This window comes from Acomys minous, assembly GCF_964271855.1.
Source record: "Acomys minous genome assembly, chromosome: 5".
Classification (NCBI taxonomy): Eukaryota; Metazoa; Chordata; class Mammalia; order Rodentia; family Muridae; genus Acomys; species Acomys minous.
Genome location: NC_140494.1, coordinates 112576349 through 112598954, shown reverse-complemented (window position 1 = coordinate 112598954; position 22606 = coordinate 112576349). Strand labels below are relative to the sequence as shown.

General features: G+C 44.5%; 1 long non-coding RNA gene across 1 annotated transcript in view; it reads left to right on the top strand.

The window, feature by feature from the left end:
• Positions 1-15489, top strand: part of LOC311597191 — a 55538-nt gene extending 40049 nt beyond the window's left edge. The window contains exon 3 of the long non-coding RNA XR_014779130.1: positions 15358-15489. This is a non-coding gene — a long non-coding RNA (uncharacterized lncRNA). The remainder of the gene's footprint in view (positions 1-15357) is intronic.
• Positions 15490-22606: the final 7117 nt, after the last annotated feature.

Below are 22606 nucleotides of genomic sequence, written 5' to 3'. Positions count from 1 at the left end.
CACAAGCCTGGCTGGCCCTCAAAGAGCCTGGGTAGATGCTGCAGGTCATGGAGAGTGAGTCTGCCAACACTGCCGCTTTCCTGGTTCTTTCCTCCTCCTCTCTGCTTCTTGGCCACCAGGGGATGAAAAGAGAGCTTTGTTCTTTTATGCTCTACTGTGGTGCTTGGCTTTGCCACAGCCCAGACACAAGAAAATCAGCCAACCATGGATCGACCTCTCTGTTTCTGTGAACTAAAATGAATCTCCCCAGGCACAACTTAAGTTATTTTCTTCGGGTATTTCTTTTTTTCCCCCCTTCGGGTATTTCTTATCAATGTGGGAAATCTAACATAAAGGCTGCATTGCATCTCTCTACCCTCAAATTCATATGCTGAAAATTGAATCCTTAGGACTTCAGAATGTGCCTTGCATTTAAGGAGAGGGCTTAAAGGCTTAGAGGCAATTAGGTTGAATGAAGTCATGAGGGGAGGACCTCACCCCCCATGAATTCCATCACGTGGAAGGAAAATCCAGGCGTGGGCAAAGACAGAGGACTCAGTGTTGTGGTAGCTGTCTATAAGGAAGAGAGAGAGAGAGAGAGAGAGAGAGAGAGAGAGAGAGAGAGAGAGAGAGAGGGAGAGAGAGAGAGGGAGAGAATAGAGGATCGCCTCTGCTGCCATCTTGACCTTGGACTCTGAACTTTCAGAGCTGGGAGAAAATAAGTTTTTGGCCAAGCATAGTGGTGCAAGCCTGTAATCCCAGCACTCAGGAGCCAGAGGCAGGTGGATCACTGTGAGTTCGAAGCCAGCCTGGTCTACAAAGTGAGTCCAGGATAGCCAAGGCTACATAGAGAAACCATGTCTTGAAAACTCAAAATAAATAAATAAATAAGATAACTTTTTGGTAAAGTTTTTTCCATAGCAGTCCTAACTGATGAATTCAGATGCCAGAGGTGGTCAGTGTTGTGTCCGTTTTGTGTATCCAGGATGTTACAGCTCAGGAGCCAGGCATCACTCTCAGTCTATCTTGTCAGGGATTCCTGAAGGGATGCCTTCTGTGAAATGGCCACTGGTCAGCTGAGGCCCACCCCCCCGCCCCTGCCCTTCTGGTTTGCAGCCCAGTGATATCCAGCCACATACAGATTTGAAAGTGTGCGTTAGTTGCTGACCCACTGAGCTACAGTGGGCACTCTGCTGAATACCTTTGAGTTCCCTTTTATAATTCGTGCCTCCCCACAAAATTGAAGGCTTAGATGGCGCCAGGCTAGGAGATTGCTTAGCTGATAGAGATCCGTACAAAACCCACCTTTACCTTACTCCCTGACTTGGTAACCCAAAGGGGAAAAAGTGCTTGCCTCCTCTGACTAGAGGCTGCACCTTAAACACTAAACTTCCCCATGCTCATTAGAATATATAAAAGATGGGGGGAAAATCCAATTAAAACCAGATCCCAAATGGCATTCTCTCAGCTTTGTCTCACATAGGCCCGAGGAGATGGGATCTGACTTCTGTGCTCTGCGCATTCTTATGCAAACATTGTTACTTTATATCACAGACCAAAACACCTTTTTAATAGGCTTCCAGCATAGAATCGCTGTGCTGGTGAAATAGACGTGAGTTCTAGTTTCTCCTCTCTGTTTAAACACCGCTTCTATATGCAGCCTCCTTAGGTTCTTTCAAATATCGTTTTAAACAGCATGGAGATATTAATGGCTTTCATGGTCTCTGCTGAGAAGTCAGGAGTAATTCTGATAGGTTTGCCTTCATATGTTACTCGTCCTTTTTCTCTTGCCACTTTTAATATTTTTTCCTTGTTCTGTATATTTTGTGTTGTTATTATTATGTGGCGGGAAGATTTTTCTGACTTTCACACAAACTCTGGTGCCCCATATTTGACCATGTCCCTTGGATGGAGACGCCTGGTGGCACTCAGAGGAAGGATAATAGGTCACCAAGGAGAGACTTGATACCCTATGAGCATATACAGGGGGAGGAGGTCCCCTTCAGACACAGACATAGGGGAGGGGAGTAGGGGAGAAGTGGGAGGAAGGGAGGAATGGGAGGATACAAGGGATGGGCTAACAACGGAGATGTAATATGAATAAATTAATTTAAAAAAAAACAACATGGAGGCTGTTTCTCACCTTTTTTCTTATTTTGATTCTGGGACAAGACTATTTGACTTTAGGGCGTGTCCAGGCCGTGTTGTTAGGCTGGGACTCAAGTCGGATACTCCTCTGAGGCAATCAGGTACCAGCTATCCAAAGCCTCCTAAGTGACGTGCTGAGGAAGACATTGAGGAAGCAGAGACAGGGAGACCTTTTCCAATCTTGGAATTGGCTGACTGTTCAGCAGCTGGAAGGCTGCAGGCTGGTGCTGGTATGGAAACACCAGCCTGGAAGGCTGCACAGTGGGCAGATGAAGACCTTTCTGGAAAGTCCTGTTCTCTCCAACCTCCGTTTCTCAGAACTGTGCCTCCCATCCAGAGAGTCACCCCATGGTCCACAGGGGGTACCTTGGAACGCATACTCTGGTCCTTGCTATGAGCAGGAAGGGTGTCTGAGTCACACTTGTGCTAGCTGCCTTTTCTCTCCCTAGCCTGTAAGGTGGATCCCAAGGCTGTGTGGGCTCAGGAGGCTGTGAGGAGACATCCTCTGCTTCAGGGTAGAGAACAGAGAGAACCAGCCCACACAGAAAAGAAAACAGTCATTCATTCAAGCAGAAGTGCCCCACCCCCACCCCTTGAGACACAGTGTCTGTGTGGCCATGGCTAACCTGGAACTCACTCTGTAGACCACACTGGCCTAGAACTCACAGAAATCTGTCTGCTTCTGCCTCCCAAGTGTTGGGATTAAAGATGTACACCACCACACCTGGCACTAAATATGTCTTGACTGATTTCATTTCCTTGGTTTCTGCAAATTAAGTTTATCATCAGTGGTCCATGATACCTAGGATGAGGGGCAGGGTTCATGAAGAATACTTTAGGGCAAGAGAATGTTCTAGCTTCCAGTCCCACCTGGTGAGAAGGGATCCAGAGGAGACTGTTGGTTCTGTGTTGTGAGGAGGGATTGTTTCTTCCTGTGGCTGGTTTATAGGGAATTAAGCCTTTTTCTTAGCTGTTGTGTCCCCTACCACTACAGCTGTTGCTCCTGCCCATGAAGTAAAGGTAGAAATACTACTCTACAAGCACCCCAAGTCTCTTCTTTCCATTGTGGACCCATATATAGAAATCACCATGCTGGGCTTTCCTTCATATTACAACTAGAAAAACAGCCAATTGGAAATATGGCAGGAATATCACACACACACACACACACACACACACACACACACACACACACACTGGAGGAGGAAGAAGAATAAGAGGAGGAGAAGGACCAGGAGGCAGCATCCTCTGAATTCTATCACATGGGACTAAAAGACTAAACATTTTCATAATATGACACCAGCATAGCTATAGTTTCCCTTCTCTGGCTAGTTCTCGGTTTCTAAAGAGCTAGGTGTTTACAGCTAACCAGGGAGGTACCTACCTGCTATTAACCATCTAGGCAACTCTGTTTTCTTTCTTTCTTTTTATTTTATTTATTTATTCAAATTACAACTCAATTGTTATCCTATCACTTGTATCCACCCCCCCCCCCCGTTCCTCCTGCTTTCACCCTCTTCCCTTCCCCTAGGTCTATGACTGAGGGGGACCCCCTCCCCCACTATATGGTCATAGGCTATCAAGTCTCATCTTGGTAGCCTGCTTATTCTTTCTTTGAGTGCCATCAGGCCTCCCCACCAAGGGGAGGTGGTCAAATATGGGGCCCCAGAGGTCATGTCAGGGTCAGTCTCCGCTCTCCACATAACTGTGGAGAATGACCTGTCCATTGGGTTGATCAGAGTAGGGGTTCGATGTTTACTACTTGTATTGTCCTCGGTTAGTGCGGTAGTTTGAGCAACCCCCCTGGGCTCCATCCACCCATCACGATGTTCTTCTTGTAGGTTTCTACTATATGTTTTCTTAATAAAAATGAAATCAAAGAGTTCTTTATGTCTGCTGGCCCTTATTCCTTTGTAGTGTGGGGTTAGCATTTTCCATCTTATAGACATGCTTTCTTGACAAGCCATCATGTTGACTGGCTTGACTGCTTTCCTTTGTAAGGGCAAGCCACCAGCTATTTCTCTATTCCCAATTATAGTAATAAATGATATTAACTAAGTGCCTTTGTGGGAGACTCTCTTATACATAGATAGTGGTTTCTAAAGGGAGTAACGTGTTAAAAATATATTAGTCCGTGGTAAATTTAAACAATTAATTAATTTTATCAAATTACCTTTCAGAATGGTTGTAGCAAAACATAAGGAGTGGTAACAACTTCACAGGGTTATCTTGATTGTTTTGAATGAATCAAGTAAAGTCTCAAGAAGCAAACCTGGCCCACAGCAAGCACTTAGTGTATGTTAGCTCTGGTGATTTTATTTCATTTTGCTCACTTCGTAGAAGAATATGTCATGTTTAAATGCTATCTCTAATTTTCCTTTATTTGATTACTAGTAATCCTATTTTGCTTATTGTTATTTTACTTTTTAAATTCTGAATGTGTATGTGTATACATATTCACATGCGTGTAGGTCTGTGTTGTGTGGGCGTGTATGCAAATGACTGTGTACAGGCTTGAGGTTGGTGTCTAGAATCTTCCGCAGTGGCTATTCTACCCTGTTCTTTGAAGCAGATCCTCTCAATCAAACCCGGGTCTCTCCTCTAAGGTTAGCCTTACTAGTCAGCTTGCTTTGGGGACCCCTTGTCTCTGCCTTCTGAGGCTGGCATTGCAGGTGGGTGACTGTTCCTTCCCTGGATTTAAGTGAATCCATGAGATCCAAACTGCAGTCCTCACATTTGCACAGCAAATGCTTTAACTTCTGGGGCATTGCATCAGCCTAAAGTTTTTAAAGTCATCTATCTATCTATCTATCTATCTATCTATCTATCTATCTATCTATCTACGCATGTATGTATGTATGTATGTATGTATGTATGTATGTATCATCTTGTGTCTCACTTCATTGATCATTCTTTAGTAGTTTCTGGATTACTTTCTTTTGGATTTAATAGATATTTATGCATTGCCTACATAAATCAGGATCTGGTTTTTTTTTTAAACCACAAGTGTTTCTTTATCTCTTGTGTTTTATATTCTAGTCCACTAAAGAACGGAGGCATTGCATGACTCAACAAATAAGCTGCAGCACTTCTGCATCTGCAGCATTTCTTTCCCCGAAATATAATTTGGAAAAAAAAATGAGTCATATGCAAATGTCCACATGACAAGTAATGAGAGGCAGAGAATAAACACTAGGTAAGTGGTATAGATAGCCGTGGTGTGAATTGTTTACTTTACAAGTAGCTTATTTCCTTCCGCAGTCCTGATGAAACACTTTCGCGTCCTGGAGCTGTTGAATGGAGTGTTTATTGTGAAGTAATGTTTACCTCTGGGGTGTGAAGGATCAGACTGAAAGATGTTTTAAATCAGGGTGTGTTCAGGAGAATGTAGCCGTAGAATGGGATTGAAGAGGTGAGGAGTGATTTAGAATATAACTTAGAATATTAAAAGTAAAAAAGAGAATTGATTGATTATTGGTGTGTATGTGTGTGTGTGTGTGTGTGTGTGTGTGTGTGTGTGTGTGCACATAAGAGGATATGCATGTGCCAAAGTGTGCAAGTGGAGGTCAGGGGACAGCTTTCAGGAGCCAGTTCTCTTGTTTCACTGTGGGGTATGGGGATTGAACTTGGGCGAATCAGACTTTCAAAGTTAATGCCTTTACCTACTGAGCCGTCTCATTGTCCCTAACCTTGGCGACTTGATGACAAAGGATCCCAAGCAGTGTAATCAGTCTTCCGGTTTTGACACAGGTAAACACATACTCCCACTTCACAGGAGATGTCTTTCCACTGCGATGCTATCAATGCTGTATCTACCGCTCAGCTGCAATGTGTCCACACTTCACCTACCCGATTTCTCTCCGTGGGATGTGAGTTTCCTGAGCACAGCTTTCCTGTTTCTCTTCATGTCACCAGAAAACACTGGGTCTGTTTCATAGTGTTCAGAGAGGACTGGGAAAACAGAGGGAACCTTTAACCAGAACACTGAGTCGGCACAGAGAGACAATATGGTTTATAGGCACCGTGCAAGGAGCCTGTGGGGGAAGAGAATCAATGGGAAGGGCTGGAAACAGGTTAGAGATGAGACTGCGGAGAAGATGAGGGAGTCAGAGGTGAGTGAAGGGGACGGCGAGCGCGGGGAAGTACTGTCTTGGCAAAAGAGCATGGCATTTAGAGAGGAGGGATTCTTGAGGATATTTTCAGCAGAACTAGAAAAGCCGAGGGTATTCACCTTACATTTTAATAATCTTCTGACTAAAGAATCAAATCACCTCTAAAAAGTGAGGTGGTTTATTTGGAATTAAGGTGAAGGAAACAGAGGGCGGTGCCTGCCATGGGCAGTGTCACCCACAGAGAGTAAGCTGAGAGTGGAGTGCAAGGTCACAGCAGCAGAGAGAAGCCTGCTGGTGTTTATAGCTTGTATTTGACTTTTTAAAAAATATATTTTATTAATTTATTCATATTACATCTCAATTGTTATCCCATCCCTTGTGTTTTCCTATTCCTCCCTCCCTCCCATTTTCCCCTTACTCCCCTCCCCTGTATTTGATTTTTATATTGAAGAATTCTCACAGTCATTTTATTACTCTACTCCCAGTTTTCAGGGTGCCTGGACTTTCTGAGGAAGAGGGTGCTACTTAACTGTAGCAGGGCTGTATTTGCTTCTGTAAAGGGTAGTGAATGAGTTGGGTATAGACAAATAGACCCCAGGGATATAGGATTAGACAAACAACATGGGAGAGGAGATGGGAGCCTTGCTCGGGATTTCACAGCTGGGAGAGGCAGAGGTCAGGAATGGGACACTGGGAACTTATGGATATACTGTGGTGCTTTGGGCTATTAATGATGAGTGCCCTATGGATCGCCTTGGTCCCTATGGATTCTCATGGTTGATCCTATAGGGAGACCCAGAGGCTAAGGAATTCAAGGGTCTGTCAATGGGGTTGTTGGAGGCCTTGAAGATGGACATCATAGACGAAGGGCTGCGATAGATTTCAGAAAGCTATGAGCTGATGGCCTGCACATGCCTTGATGATGAAGATTCGGCAAGACTGGTCCAGAGTAAAGCATCACCAGGAGGAGAAGTCAGTGTCACTAGATATGGCTAGGAAGAAAGTGGAGCCAGGAATCAATGTTTCATCCCAAAGAGCGTTGAAAATAGAGCATTAGCACGGAGCACAGAGTCAGGCTGGTCTTGCTCTCGTTTTGCTTCTCTGTACTAACTAGAAACTCATCCACCTTCTGGGCCTCGAGTTCCTGTTTGGAAAATGGGAAAGCCCAGTCAAAGGCTAGAATGCGAATTCTGTGATATGATGTGTAAAATTAGTCAGCATCTAATACACGTGCAGTGATGGCGTTCCTCGTTAGAGGACTGATCCCAGGATGGTAGCTCGAAAGATCTGAGAGTAGAAAAGCATCAGCTCATGAGTGGCCTTATAGCTGCCCCATCTGGGTGTGTTTGTAAGACAGAGAAAAATAGGAGGGTGTGTGTGGTCTCTATAGCAGTTGTCATTTGCAGGGTTTGGAGGCAGGATAGGGTGACACCCTAGCAGAAGAAGGGTGGCTTAGCCTGTGAGCTCCTGGGGACATCAAGGGAAACACGAGCTCACCATGCCTCAGTGTAGTTGGGATCTGTCTCTCAGCAGTCAGCAAGCACAACATGGTGGAAGGGACAGGGGCTGGAGTTCCTACTATCTGGGATGATGCACCCCTGTTTCTTTCACCTAGAGAGGCCAAGGAAGCGTGCTATGTGGGAGAAGCCATAAGGGGAAGCTACTGAAACTGGTCCTGTAGCATAAGTCCTGCGCCATGTTGGAATGAGGCTGTAAGGGAAAGCCGTGTCTTTGTTAGACATGGATGCAAGGACAGGATGGCATTTTCTACAACGCCTATGAGTTTGTTGGCAACAACTTTGATCTGACTTTATTTTTCTTAATGAGGTTTTTTTTTTGTTTTTGTTTTTTGCAGTTCTGGGCTCATAACAAAATTGAGCTGAAGGGATAGAAACTTCTCATACAATATCTGTTTCTGTGTATATGCATGCATAACCTCACTATTATCTACATGCCTCACCAGAGCTGTGCTTAGTTACAGCTGATAAACTACAAGACCCCATTGGGACTTCTTGGAGTCCATAGTAGGTATAAGGCTCCCTCTTTGTATCATACCCTCTGGGGGGTTTGGAGAAATGAGTATTGACCATATATCCACCATGACAATCTCACAGGGAATATTTTCAGTTCCCCCCGAGACTCCTGTGGGCTCTGCACATTCCTTCTTTCTCCCCAGTAGCTCTTGTTTTAGAGTGTGGTGTATGTGAAATCACATGCTATTCAGCAGCCTTGTTCTTCTACAGAAGACCATGGAGAGTCCATAGGGGACTCTGGCGACTGCAGAAGCAATGTGAGGGAGGGCATTGTCACTCCCACTCTCTCTCTACAGGAGGACAATGCGGCTCTGAGATGTTATAAGTGCTTGGCTGGAGATCTGAAACAATTCAAGGTAGAAGCACCTGAGCCAGGTTTTTAGACCCCCTTCCTACAACGGTGGCCTTGCCCGTGTAGTAGGAGAGGCTGTGGTGATGGTATCTCATTCTTGTCCTGTGTGTGTGCCAGACTTTTCTCTGCGGCTTTGAATAATTGTCTTGTTCTGTAGGGGAACAGATTCAGAATCCAAATGTGCTTCTGCCACTGTTCTAGCTTGGGAACTGGGTTTTCATTTGCTCTGCAGCCTCTGTTGAAATGCTCCTGTATCCTTTCTACTAAATCAGTCCTGAAAGGTACACTTCTGCCTCAGTGGTTTCTCATGTCTCCCCAAAGCCTGCTCCTCTCTGCTTCCCGTGTCCCTCCAGCCAACAGTGGACACTCAGCCCTGGCATGCTGCCCTCCTGGGAGGGCAATGCTCCATTTCCTTCTGAGTACGCAGCTATTACCCCAGTCTCCTTGTAGATGCATCACAAGGTGATGGATCGTGTTTGGCTAGGCTTTGTCATAACCCATGCTCTCCAACGAGTCCGACGAGAGCTATGTGGTAGAGACGGTGAATGTGGGATCTAGAGCTGAGGTCCCCTTCTGGTTCTGTCATCCCTGGGTCAAAAGGGAAGCAGAGGCTTGCTCTCAATTTAGCATCCTCCCTCAGGGCTCTCCTTCTGCTTCAGAGGCCATCACTCAGTGCCCTGGAGGAGGTCAGCGCAGAACATAGATAGCAAAGGTTCTTGTGCCCTTCACCTGGCACAAAAGCCATGAAAAGGATGGTGGTCACCAGAGTTTCCTTTACTCTCTCAGTGAATGAACTGGTCCTGAAGAAGTCCTTCACTTCCCTGTACATCCCCAAATACGGGACAAGCCTTGCATTCACTGAGCTGGAATTTTCTTGTTGAAGGGGATGTCAGTATTGGATTTACGTTGATTCAAAGCCCTGTACCTGTGGATTGCTCTTAACTTCTGTTATATTTGAACAGAAGCCCCCTCCAAGGCCAAGGTCAGTTTCACACAAGCTTACATCCAGTTTCAACTTTATTTTTCCACCCAGCCAAGCAACGTGCCCTTCCAAGCAGAACTGCTTTCCCACTGTGGTAGAAAAACCTTTGCTTGGGGCACTCAGTGAAGATGCTGCTGAACAAAGCATCTATGCTTAGGCCAGTGTGCTTTGGACTGTGTGCCTCGCTGCTCTCTGTGTGGATAATAGGCAAGAATGAGCACAGGCACCACTGACCTACATCCCGCGTATAGCTTGGCGTGAGCACTCCGCCCAGCAGGCCTGCTCTGTCCTGGGTGGGTGTTACGAACAGACTCCCTCGATTGGTGAGTTCAAGTGCAATGAACTGAAAGTTTGACAGTGTGATGGGAAGACACCAACGCAAGAAGCACAGACACTAGAGGAAGAAGGGAAGAGTAGCTGGGGATGGAGGGAGAAGGTGCACACATGCATGTGTGTGCGCACATGAGGGGGGGGAGAGGGAGAGGGAGAGAGGGAGACAGAGAGAGAGAGAGAGAGAGAGAGAGAGAGAGAGAGAGAGAGAGTAGAATAAGAGGTGATAGAGCCATTTCTACGGAGCTCAGGATAACTGAGTGTAAAAACTAGGAGTTGTGTGAGTTACTATATGTCCCAAATGAGACAGACCTCATGACATGGGTGCAGATGACTGCCTGCCTCTCACTTACTTGACTATCTTCATATCTGCATAGTAAGTAAATCCCTATAAACTGAACCCAGTCTTTCAAGTTGGAGAAACAGCGTAGTTCCAAGGGCCACCCTGCCTCGGTTGCTCTCTTTTCTCCTACCCATGGCTAATTTTAAATATTGCCCCCCCCAACTCCATTAGAGTACCCTCCTTCTTGTGTCTTTCTGTCTTAAGTTTATTTGAGCTGTTAAGCAAAATCAACCAGGTAGCTGAAATTTGCTTCTTTTCATTCTGGCTGCTGGGCAGTCCAAGAGCAAAAAAAAAAAAAAAAAAAAAAAAAAAAAAGAGTAGATTTGGTGTCTGGTAAAGATCTACCTGCTCGATCAGAGGGAACGCTCTCTTGATGTATCACCATGTGATGGGAGGGCTAGCTCGCATTCTTTGTTCCCCTGAATAAGAGCACCAATCCAGCCATCATCTGTGGACATCTCCAAGTCCCACCCCTGATATACTCATCATGGGCATTAGGAGTCATCACAGAAACTCTATGACAGAGAAGCATGAAATCTCAACAGCACTGCTGTCTAAACAAGACCTGAACCATTCCAACAACAGTTGATAGAGTGTCTATAGATAGAAACCTCACAGGGCCCCCTTCCCAGATGAAGAGCTACAGGCAAATAACAAGAGCTGAACAGTGAATTAGGCTCCTGGTTGGTCATCCAACACCAAGAGCGAATTAGGCTCCTGGTTGGTCATCCAACACCAAGAGCGAATTAGGCTCCTGGTTGGTCATCCAACACCAAGTAGCAACACTGCATGGACTCCTCGGCAGGTTGTATTCACATGTTGTGTTCACATGTTTATATTTCAGTTACATTTTTTAAAAAAAATTAAGATTAAGATGCTAATAAGTATTTGCATATATAAAAGGCAAAAAAAAAAAAAAGTGAGGTGACACAAATGCTCAGACTATGCCACTTTCTTTTCTCTCCTGCCCATCTCAGGCCCAAATCTTACATAATAACTGACTGACCAAATTCTTCATCATGCTTGTCTTACATGATGTATCTAGCTGCCATTCCTGTTACATACTAGCTTCTTAATGGTGGGGATTATATATTGGACTTAAAACAGTCCAGCTGGCAAATGTCAGAACTTGACATGGAATTCAGCTCTTGACTTCTATCCTCTTTGCGTGTTCTTTATCTCCCCCCCTCTCCCTCCCTCCCTCAATAGATCTTTTTTTCCAGGAAGGTATTTTACCCTAGCACCTTAGACTCAGTAAGTTTAGGCATCTATATTTGCTGAAACCTGCCTTCATCTCAGGGGAAGAAACAGTTACCTTTACTTTCAAGTTTGCTCACTAATTTCCTAGTTGAAAGGTACAACACACAGTGAGTTCTGAGTTCTTTCTCCCTGAAGAGAAGTAAGCCTGAAACATTTATGGTTAAACAAATCCTTAAGATCCGTTCCCAGGTGCAAACCATGTCAAAATATTGTAGATGTGAGTGCAAAGAAAAAAGGCTCAGGGGTTTAGACTAGGATACACATGAAGCTCACAAACAAAACTCTGAGAACTTTGCTCACAAAATTAAGCATAAAAGAAAGAAGAAAGAATCTGTTGACTGGATGGGATGGAGACATGCTAACTTGGCTAGCATCTCCAACCTTTGACAATGGCAATATCAAGGCATGTCACCCACAAAGGTCATATTAAGAATGCACAATTGAGCTACCAAAATTTTTAAAAATCTTATAAGATTTTTAAAGTAAACTTAGAGTTCTGCGTTGGGCTACATTCACAGCTGCATGGGCTATCCTCAGCTGCATGCAGCCAACAGGCCCCAGGTTGGACACCCCCTAAGCTTCCAGTGTGAGTGCTTAGGAGTGAAGACTTCCTGCCTTTATACACTGTCGTAGTTAGAGTTTCTATTCCTATAACAAAACACCATGACCAAAGAGCAAGCTGGGGAGGAAAGGGTTAATTTGCCTTCCACTTCAATATGACTGTTCATCATAAGGGAAGTCAGGGCAGGAACCCAAACAGGGCTGAAACCTGGAGGGAGGAGCTGATGCTGAAGCCATGGAGGGGTGCTGCTTACTGCCTTCTTTCTTATAGCACCCAAGACTACTAGCCCAGGGATGGTAGCACCCACAGTGGGCTGGCCCCTCCCTCATTGATCACTAATTGAGAAAATGCTCTACAGCTGGATCTTATGGAGGTCTTTTCTCAACTGAGGTTTTCTCCTTTCAGATAACTCTAGTTTGTGTGTCAAGATGACATAAGACTAGCCAACATGTATGCTATGTATCTTTCTTATTCTACCCTTTGCCTGTGGATGTGTTATGCCTTTTTATTATTTTTAAACATTTATTTTATTAAATTTATTTTATGTATATGAGTGTCCTGTCTGTGTATATGTCTGTGTGTCACCTGAATGCCCAGAAGAGGGCATCAGATTCCCTTGTAACCGGAGTTACAGACAGTTGTGTGTCTCCAGGTAGGTGCTGGGAACCCAGCCAGGTCATTTGCAAGAGTACCAGTGCTCTTAACTGCTGAGTCATCTCTCCAGCCCCTTTTCATTAGGGTTTAAAAATGCTTTAGTGACTATGAAGTTTTGAAAACAAAACAAAACAAAATACCCCAAAATGGAATGGTGTTTGTTTTGTTGTTTGCCATCTTCTGAAACTTGCCACTGTGCCTGACACACTATGAACACTTAATGAGTGTTTATGAGCAATTCTTAAATGAGCATTGGAAAGACTTGGGGAAGCCAAAGTGGGTTTAGCAGAGGCTTTGTTTGTCTGTTTGTTTTTAGGGAACATAAGAAGAATAAACTCATGTGTTGGAATGGATAGCTTAGATTAGAGAAAAGATAGTACCTGAAGAAATATCTCAATATAACCCTACTAATATAAATATATACAGTTATGTGTCCAATATGTATATAAATATCTCCAAAGTAAGGTTGCTACAATTATTTCTAACTCAGATGGACTTTAAAAAAGCTTATATTGAAATGAGCTAGTGGTAGGGACCAGATGTGAGATAATAGTGAGGGACCAGATGTGAACTAGTGGTAGGAGACCAGTTGTGAGCTAGTGCTAAGGACCAGATGTGAGATAGTAGTAGGAACTAGATGTGGGCTAGTGGTAGTGGCCCAGACGTGAGCTAGTGGTAGAGACCAGATGTGAGCTAGTGGTAGGGGCCCAGATGTGAGCTAGTGGTAGAGACCAGATGTGAGCTAGTGGTAGAGACCAGATATGAGCTGTTGGTAGGAGCCCAGATGTGATATAGTGGTAGGGACCAGATGTGGGCTAGTGGTAGAGAACAGATGTAAGGTAGTGGTAGGGACCAGATGTGGGCTAGTAGTAGGAACCAGATGTGGGCTAGTGGTAGGGGCCAGATGTGATGGGCTTTGGAAGAAACCTCCAAATCTGTCCTCTTGTCAATTCATCACCCTGTTAATTGCTTATTAGATATCTACTTGGTGTCATCATCAACACAGCTTACTTATTGTGACACAATGGAGGCCTTCCCCCAACTTTCAGAGCCCTCTTGGTCTAGCTGCAGGAATTTGAAGAAGATAATGGCACGATCTGAGGGGCGCCAGCAGCATCTGGCAGCACGAGGTTCTGTACTCCAAAGCTCCTGTGATTTTACATGATCAGGACAGGCAGATGACTTGTTTAGCTGGAAAAGCTGGTTACAATAAGGAAGCACAAAGCTGACTCATCGGCTGATTAGATGTGTTATTTCCATGTGCATTTATTTACTGATCCTTTCATCAAAACCCATCATGCAAGGAGAAGAAAGGCGAGTTTCTGCCTCTCTGGGAAGGAGTGCCCTGTAGGGCTACAAGTTTGGGAGGACTGACGTCTGGCTTTGCGTGAAGCCGAGAGACAGTGCTCAGGAGGGAGACAGCAGGTTACAGAACAAGAGGGGTTGAGTCTTGGCTAGAAGAACCTTCTCCAGGCACCCGTGCCCGGCTACAGCGGTGCCTTGGTGGGTTTCTCTGAACCTGGTGGGAGTAATGCAGGGCTCTAGGAGGCTGTGTTCTGCATCAGAGCACAAGAGTTTGCTGGGTAACCCCAAGGACCTGAGCCGGCAGTGGAGGACAGGAGTCAGGATGCTGGCAGAGTGAACTTTAAGGCTTTGGCCTCCTGCTCATACCCCAGTTGTAAATCTCAATAGATCCGTAAGGGACCATTTGATGCTCTGGAGAGACTGCTCAGGGATGGCGGGGAGGTAGCACACCCTGAGAATGTTTCTATGTTTCGCTCTTGCTTTCTGACTGTGACATGGACTTAAAAGCAAAGAAAAACAAAACAAACAAAAATAACGCAGGCAACATTTACAGTGGTGTTTGCTTAATGAGAAGCTAGGATTTTTATTTAATTTAGTCACCAAAACAGTCTGTGTAGTGTTAGGGATCCTATTTTTTTTAGAAAAGGACTCCAGGTTTGAACTGGCAAGGAACTCTCTAAGGATTATGTAGCGGGTAGCCTTGGTATGTCTGACTTCAGAGCCTACCACCTTCACCACAAAAGGAGACTGAATCTTCAGGGCTTTGTTCTCACGAGTGGATTGATGTCATTAACATGGAAATGAGTTGCTCATTTATTTATTTGAGACAAGATCTTGTGAGCATGGGCTAGCCTCAAACTCACTACAAAGCAGAGGATGGCCTTGAACTTCTGATCCTCCCGCCTTTACCTCCCAAGAGGAGGGTTACAGACATGTACCCCCACACTCTGTTCAGGCAAAGGCAGGGTGGAAACCCAGGGCTTTGTGCTTCCTATAAAGCGCACTACCATCTGAGCTACAGTATCCACAGCTGTGAGAGTGGATTTGGTACTGAGAGGAGATGCAACATGAAGGCCCTGGCAAGATGTAGCCTCTTAACCATGTACTTTTAGCCTCCTGCCAACTGAATCTCTGCTCTTCATAAAATATCCAATCTGCTGTGCTCTGTTATAGCAGCAGGAAGCTTACTGAAACAAAGTTAGTTTATAGCTAACTTGAATGTCATTCAACAAAGGCTGAGTGCTGGCAGACTTGGACCCTGATTTCTTTCTGTGTTTTGCTGTTCTTCACACACCAGGTTCCACTATTGGTCTATAGGAAGAATGAGAGAAGACAGTGTTTTCAGAGGAGCGTTGATGCCTTGGAAGCACCCCAGACCAGACAGGGGGAGAAAGGAACCCGGAGCCGGGGATGTTTCTAACATAAGTGACATTAAGGTAACTATCTGGTTACAAAGTTTGAATCTATGGATTGAGTCTAACTCCAGCATAGACTCCATCACTAGACACAGAGAAAATGAACCAGGGAAGAGCTGCTTTATTGTGATGTAGTAAGCAGGGGTTGTTGGCCACCTAGTACTCTGCCCAGCTCCCAGGCTCTTGTGCCCTTGGGCTACCATGTGATCCTCATCATTAAGCTTTATAGCTTCTCTACTTACACAGCTTTATGAAGTTTATAAAGACATGGCTATATGATCTTATTGGTTTTTCTCTCCTAGTCATGAAGAAAAGCAAGCCAGGGCAGGGCATTGTATAAATAATTTGTAGAGCACCTCGGTGACTCTTTTAAGACACTGGGTGTTAGGTAGTAGAACACACACTCAAGCCTGACCCTACAGCTATAAAACCTACCTTACTTTTTTTTTTTTAACTGTCCTCAATAATTTCCAGAACCATCTGTTCTGCCTTCTATCTCCTCAGGGCTTTAAAGTTCTCAAGCTTGTGTGATACTTCTCTCAGTATGTGTCAAGAAACTTCTGGCCACAGAAAAGCTTAAAGTCCAGTGGAAATTCCTGGGGATAGATGAGTTGGAAAAGCATTCAGAAAAGCCCGAACCCTTCTGTCAAGGCTTCTCAGACCTCATCCCATCCACTTGGCCATGGCCATGGCTATGAGCTAACTCCTATGTTGACTCCTTTGTCCTATCAATTTGGTCCATCACTTGCCTGGACACATAGGTGCTTTTCACAAGGAGTAGTCTCTGCTCTGTCAAAGACCCTCTACTATCACCGAGGGAAGCTCCACCTTTCTATGGAAAAAGCAACACAGTATTTCAAAAGTTATCAATCTGATGGGCACAGCAAACAACTGTATGACTATACTACTTCTTCATAAGACAAGCAGCCAAGGGGAAAGATACTGAGGATGCTAAACACGGAGGCAAAAGCTCTCTCATCAATTCTGTCCTGTACACAACTCTGTAGACTGACTGTAATCTGGGTCTCATATTATATAGGAGAACAGTTGTGATGCTTGGTTGGAATTAAGAGGAACTGTACCACCCACATTTTGCATTGTAAGGCTATTGTATGCTATTTCCTCTAAAAGAAAACCTGCAGGAAGTTGTAGTTTGTTAGCTCGTGGGTTTGGTGATGATTCCACAAGAATATTGCTTTCTTCCTGGTCTTTCTTTCCTGCCATGTCCCTGTGTGGCAATAACCAAGTATCAAACTCCCATGAAAAGGTCTAAAAAATATTTTAGGGTGGAGAGAATGGTTTTCTCCTATATTTCCCCCTCTTAAACAATAAGATTCTCTAGAATCTCCTCTGCAGACTCACAGAACCCTGACCACAGAGAAAGTCAGAGATTAGTGCAGCATTTGTAGTCTCAGTGATAAAGTAATTAAAGGAGAAAAGGACCAGGGGTGTCTGCTGCCCTGCTAGCCATTGGTCCCTGACTCACGTAGAGATGTGCTGTTCTGCGTCGATGCCTGACCTATGCAGAGATGCAGTGTTCTGCATTGGTACCTGACCTATGAATAGATGCACTGTTCTGTATTGGTCCCTTACTTACATAGAGATGCACTGTTCTGCATTGGTCCCTGACTCACATAGAGATGCACTGTTCTGCATTGGTACCTGATCGATCCAGAGATGCACTGTTCTGCATTGGTCCCTGACTTACATAGAGATGCAGTGTTCTGCATTGGTACCTGACCTTTGTAAAGACGCACTGCTCTGCTCTGGAACTGAGATGTTTCCAAGGTCACAGCCAGGAGGAGCCAGAACTAGAAAGCTAGAATATAGATTTTTCTCAGTTGGGTACCCAAATAGGCAAACACAGGCATAGAGAGAAAAACATCTATAAGCAGCTCCTTTTCACCTACTCTATAGTTAGCACATGATATTTTGTTGATAAAAGTCCTGCAGTTGATTCTCGATGGAACAAAATGGCCTCAGTGGCCAAAGGGCTGTGGATTTCTCAAGAACTCAGGTCAGTTTTCTCTCGCCTCACAATCACAGAAAATGCTGATGTTTCTTGTGCATCAAAATTCATCTTTTGTAAAATGTCAGTTTTTTAAAAAAAAAATTGGTCCAAGGACAAAGAAAAAATACTTGAGCCTCTATTTCCCTTAAGATGAGCTATTTTGGAAATCCTCAGAAAGTCAGGTAGGAAACGATCACAACCCAGATCAATAACCGCCTCCTGCACTAAGAGTTGGAGATGGTTTACTCGTGTGCCAGGCTAGCCCCTGCGTGCATGCTCAGTACTCCCATCTGTGTTCACATGGATACAGCTAACAGCAAGCAGCAACAATCAAGAGAGACTGTCATTGGTTCACATCCCATGTTAAGTAGTGATAAGACAGCTTCTTCTATTGGTTTCCTGAAGAACTTCCCAGAGCTGTGATTTAGAAATATTGTGCCAGAGATATTAAGTTCAATATAGGTTAAACCCATCACACAACAATAATTATATTCCTAGGAGAGTGTCTGTAAATGGTGTTTGGAAAAAAAAGCACATCATATTTTAATTGTACTGCAGAAGCCAGCAGATTAAAGGAACCCAGGAGCTCAATTCATTGCAAAGAGCAGGCTCATTTTGTAACACCCTTTGTAATGATAATAAGACTTATCCAGCACATTTGTTCAGTGGCTGATACTCTCTTTACGTTGTAATTCCAGAAGTGGCCCATACTGTGGCTCCATATTATGACTAGGTAGGAAACATTAGGACATAGACCTTCTTGTATATTAGTATATGAAAATATGCCTCATAGTAGACAGTGGGCTGAAAATTTGTCAAGGGCTATGTTAGTGACTTTTGACATGATGAAAGAGGTAAAAAAGAAAGCATGGTATGAAATTAATACTGGTGTTAATGGAGGGATACGTGCTTGAATAAATAAATTTTAATCACTATGCATATGGATATTGCAATCCTCTGGTCACTAAATACGGAGTTTCTGTGTGGGTAGATGTCAACTATTCCTGGGTCTGTCAACATTCCATCTCACTGCAAGTGAGAAAAAAAAAAGTCCTATTTGAGTGTATCAATCTCTCTGTTCAGTGATAATGCCCATTTTATGTCCCTGATGACTTTTTTCCTTAATTTAAAATTTTAATTACGTGTATGCACATTTGCATGTGTGTGGCTGTGTGCACGTGAGTGCAGGTGCACATGGAGGCCAGAAGAGTTTCATGGTATTGGAGTTACAGGTGCTTGCGAGCCATCCCACTTGGGTGCTGTGCTCTTGACCTCTGAGCCATCTCTCTAGCCTGACTCGACAAGTTTCTAAGCTTAGTTCCCAAAGTCTATGCTGAACATGTCTCTGAAAGCTTTCCCATTTGCTTCTGTGCTAGGCGGAACTTGAGCATCCTCTCAGACTTTTTGGTGAGGCATATGCTGAATGTAGAAATGTGCAGAGGAAGATGGTGTATTGCTATCATGTATCATCCCTTCATCTTGGAGTTCGATGGCATCCAAAGATCCTAGTCCTTTGAGATCATAGAGGACCACACTTCTGCCCATCCAAGTAGCCGAGTTCTTCAGACCGCTGGGCTATCTCTGTGAAGCTTCTGCCCGGAATTCCCTCCTCCTCAGCCTCCCTTATCATTGCATCAAGTGATTTTGGTCCAAAGTATCAGAAAAGAAGTAAATCTGGTTTAAATAATGCATAGAAAATGTACTGGAAAGAAAAGCAGAGGAATTGTGGGAACATAAAGGCTGTAATTGAGTATCAGGTGAGGACCTGTGAGGCAGGAGGAATTCAGATGGCAAATTCCGGTCTCTCATCACTTCTCACTTCATCCGTTTTCTCTGTGTACCCACTTCATAAGCTCTGTCTGCTTCCTACTGGTCACATGTCAGGAGGCACGGACTCTCTAAACACCCCAGGCTTACCTAGATGGTCCGAGGCTATCTTTCTGGGCTCTAATCTCAGCTTCCAAAGAATTGGCACTCTGGTCCTCGTCTAAACAGCTCATTCTTGAACCAGTCAACCTTGTACAGGGGCCAGGATCCTGCCGAGTCTAGGACCATGGCCAGGCAAGTCAATGGACGTCTGCTATACTTTTCCATGCCTGTAAAATAAATCCTTCCTTTCCTTCCTTTCTTCCTTCAGGAAGTGCATTGGGCAGAATGAGTAGAGCTTGGTGCTAAGCCATAGAGAGGAGCAAGAGAACAAACTATATGAACTACCTATTCTTTGCAACCTCGCTCAAGAGTTACGCATAGGGAATGGGAAAGTTGTGCCTGACTAAGTGGGAAAACTGTCCCCAGCTTTCTCCCCGTCTCCAAGTCTTATAACTCAGTAGTTACCATTTCTCTTTCCCTGTTCCCTACGGCTCTATGCACCTTCTTCTGCTTCAGCAATCCCATGTCTTGGTAGTTTGCTCTGTGATTCTGTTGCAGCATAGAAATTTTGATTAGAGGAGATGTACTCTGAACACATCCGAGGCAGATATTCTATGAATGCTGATTGAGAGAGCTGATGTTTGGGCAAGAATGAGTTTGGACATCTTTGGGGGGGGGCTCTGGGGTATAAAGCAGATAAAGAGGACATGGCCCCACTCAGTGTCTTGCTATGGATAGCTTGGCATCTCTTGGGAAGCCAGGACCACAGTGGGTTCATTTCATGGTCTTTGCAATAAGAAAAGGTTTTGAAGGCTTCACCTGCTGCCTACAAGAACAGTAATTAAATATCTAACAGGTCCAGCGGGGGAATGCTCCCTGGTTTTCATTTCATGTTATTTATTATGCAATCCAAATTACATAACCTGTTGAAACTCTTGCGTTTTCTTGCTTAAAGGGAAGGCGAGGACGGAGCCGTACCTCTTCTTACTGCTCTGTCCTTTGCAGCTTACCATGCCCATGTAGCTCTCTCTGTGAAAAACAGGCTCCAGGTGACAGGACCAAAACTCGTAGAGTTTATTTAAGAAAAAATAAGCAAAGTAAAGTTTGCTCCGAACACTCTTGAATGAGTCACAGAACAATGAGCCGTATCCAGTTTTGAGCCGAGTGATATATAGATTAGATTAGAAAAGTCTTCAAGTCTTTAGCTAGGCAGGGCTTGTTATACTTGCCAGAACTGACTCATGGCCTTTTTTAGTTTTTGAGTGAATGCCATTGTTAGTTTTCAACAATACATAACTGGCACCCAATAACCCTGTGTTTTTCCTCCTTCCTGGGAGCCAGTCGTGACTGGCAGGAGACAGGCCCATGCCTCTGTTCTGCTGTGTGTAGCAACGGTGCCAACCACTTATGGTCCCTACCGTCCTCACTGGGTTTTTCATTCTGGGGTGCTGGGTGCTTGCGAGAGGAAGCCGTGACTGCACTTGCTATAGTGTTCTATGGTGGCTTTTTTCTTATTCCTCATTTTTAGGAGAATGTTAGTGGAGATGTCACTTTGAATAATTCCCTCCTCTTCCCCCACCCCCTGCACCTTCCCCACAGTGCAGTCAGTCTTTCAGGTGGGGTGGGTGAGTCACAGGATGACCGTGTTAATCTGCAGAGAGCTTTCCATCAGAGATGACTTGTTTCTCCCTCTGTCCAATGCAGATAACGGTTAGCATGTGTCACGGGGCTGTTGTGAGGTATTCCTGTAGAAATTCATGGAGGCCACATGTTCCCTACCATCCTCCCCTGCATCGAGCTTCCTTCTCCGGCACCTGCACTCTTGTCATTGTCCTAGGTACTCACAACCCCGTGAAAAGTCGCACACAGTGGTAGCACTGTCCTCCTCACTCTAGATTGAAAGTGTCTGTCTCCAGCTTGTTATGAAGAAATCCATATCCCCTGTAAGTGGGATTCTTCAGGCCCTTGCTAATGAGTTCCCGCTTCCACTTACCTCTCATCAGTGATAGTTCATGTCAAGCCGTGAGTGGTGTCTGAAAAAGAAGAGTTAAGAAACCTGGGTTCTAATTAACTTTATCACTAATTGTTAAGTAGCTGTGAATCATGTTTAAAAAAAAACATGAATAAGAACTACAAAGATTAATGATGGTTGTCAAGACCAGTGGGAGAACAGAGCTGCACATTTCCATAATGATATCTTAAGAATCCAGAACTCCACTTCATTTGATTGCAAGAGCCAGGCAAAGGTAGAACAATTATGTCTGTCTTGCCCTGTGGAGAACACTCGGGAACAGGGAAGCGGTGTCTCTTTCACGTGGCTTGTTTTGGTACTTGCCCACACTTTAACTTCTGATAGACTCTTTGGCTTTGTAGTTATTTCCTTGCTTTTCACAGACCTTATGGGGGGGGGCTATAACCTCATCTTGTTTATCCATCCAGGCCTTTCTGGTACAAATGTCAAGGCCTGGCCTATAGTGCATGCCCAGTAAAATTTGTAAAGTGAGTGAATGAATGAATGAATGAATGAATGAAAAGAGAGCCAAAACTACACACTTGATCCCTGAACTCCCAGGCAATGTGTTCTCTGCTTCTTTTGTACTCTTTCCCATTCCACAATGATCGTGAACCCATCAGGGGGAAAATGAGAAACGAGAAGCTTCAAGGATGGAAACATAAAGTGTTTCATTTGAGTTTTTGAAAACGAGAAAAATGAGAAATTTACTGGGGGGCTTTCTGTGTGTCTTGTGTCTTGCAGGCTTTGTTTCCTACTCAGAGAGATTGGAGGCCCACAAGAGAAACAGAGCGCTGAGAGCCAGCAGTGAGAACTGAAGGCCCCAAATGCTGAGGATGGCCAATGGGGAGGGAGCTTAGTGGGGCATGACCTCATGGAGGAGGCTGGGGTTGGATGAAAGCAAGGTAACTCAAGGGTGCGAAGAGGAGAGAGGAACCTAGAAGAGGGAGGCAGCAGAGAGGCCAAGGCAGGGGTGACTGGCACTCAATCGGAGGCTCAGTGGAAACCCTGGAACCTTTCAGAGGGTGGGAGTACCCCAAGACTTGCACTCTAAGTTGCTGTACTTGCTTCATTTGGCTCTTAGAATGTATTAGTTAAATTGTCAAATTTGAGTACTCTTTTGCCAGAAGATTAAAGATGCTGTGGGTAAGAAATAAGAAAATTGTTTCCTCCTTCCCCCACACCCTAGCATAGGCATTTGAGTCAGATAAATCAAGAATTTTACGTTTGTTTGTATCTG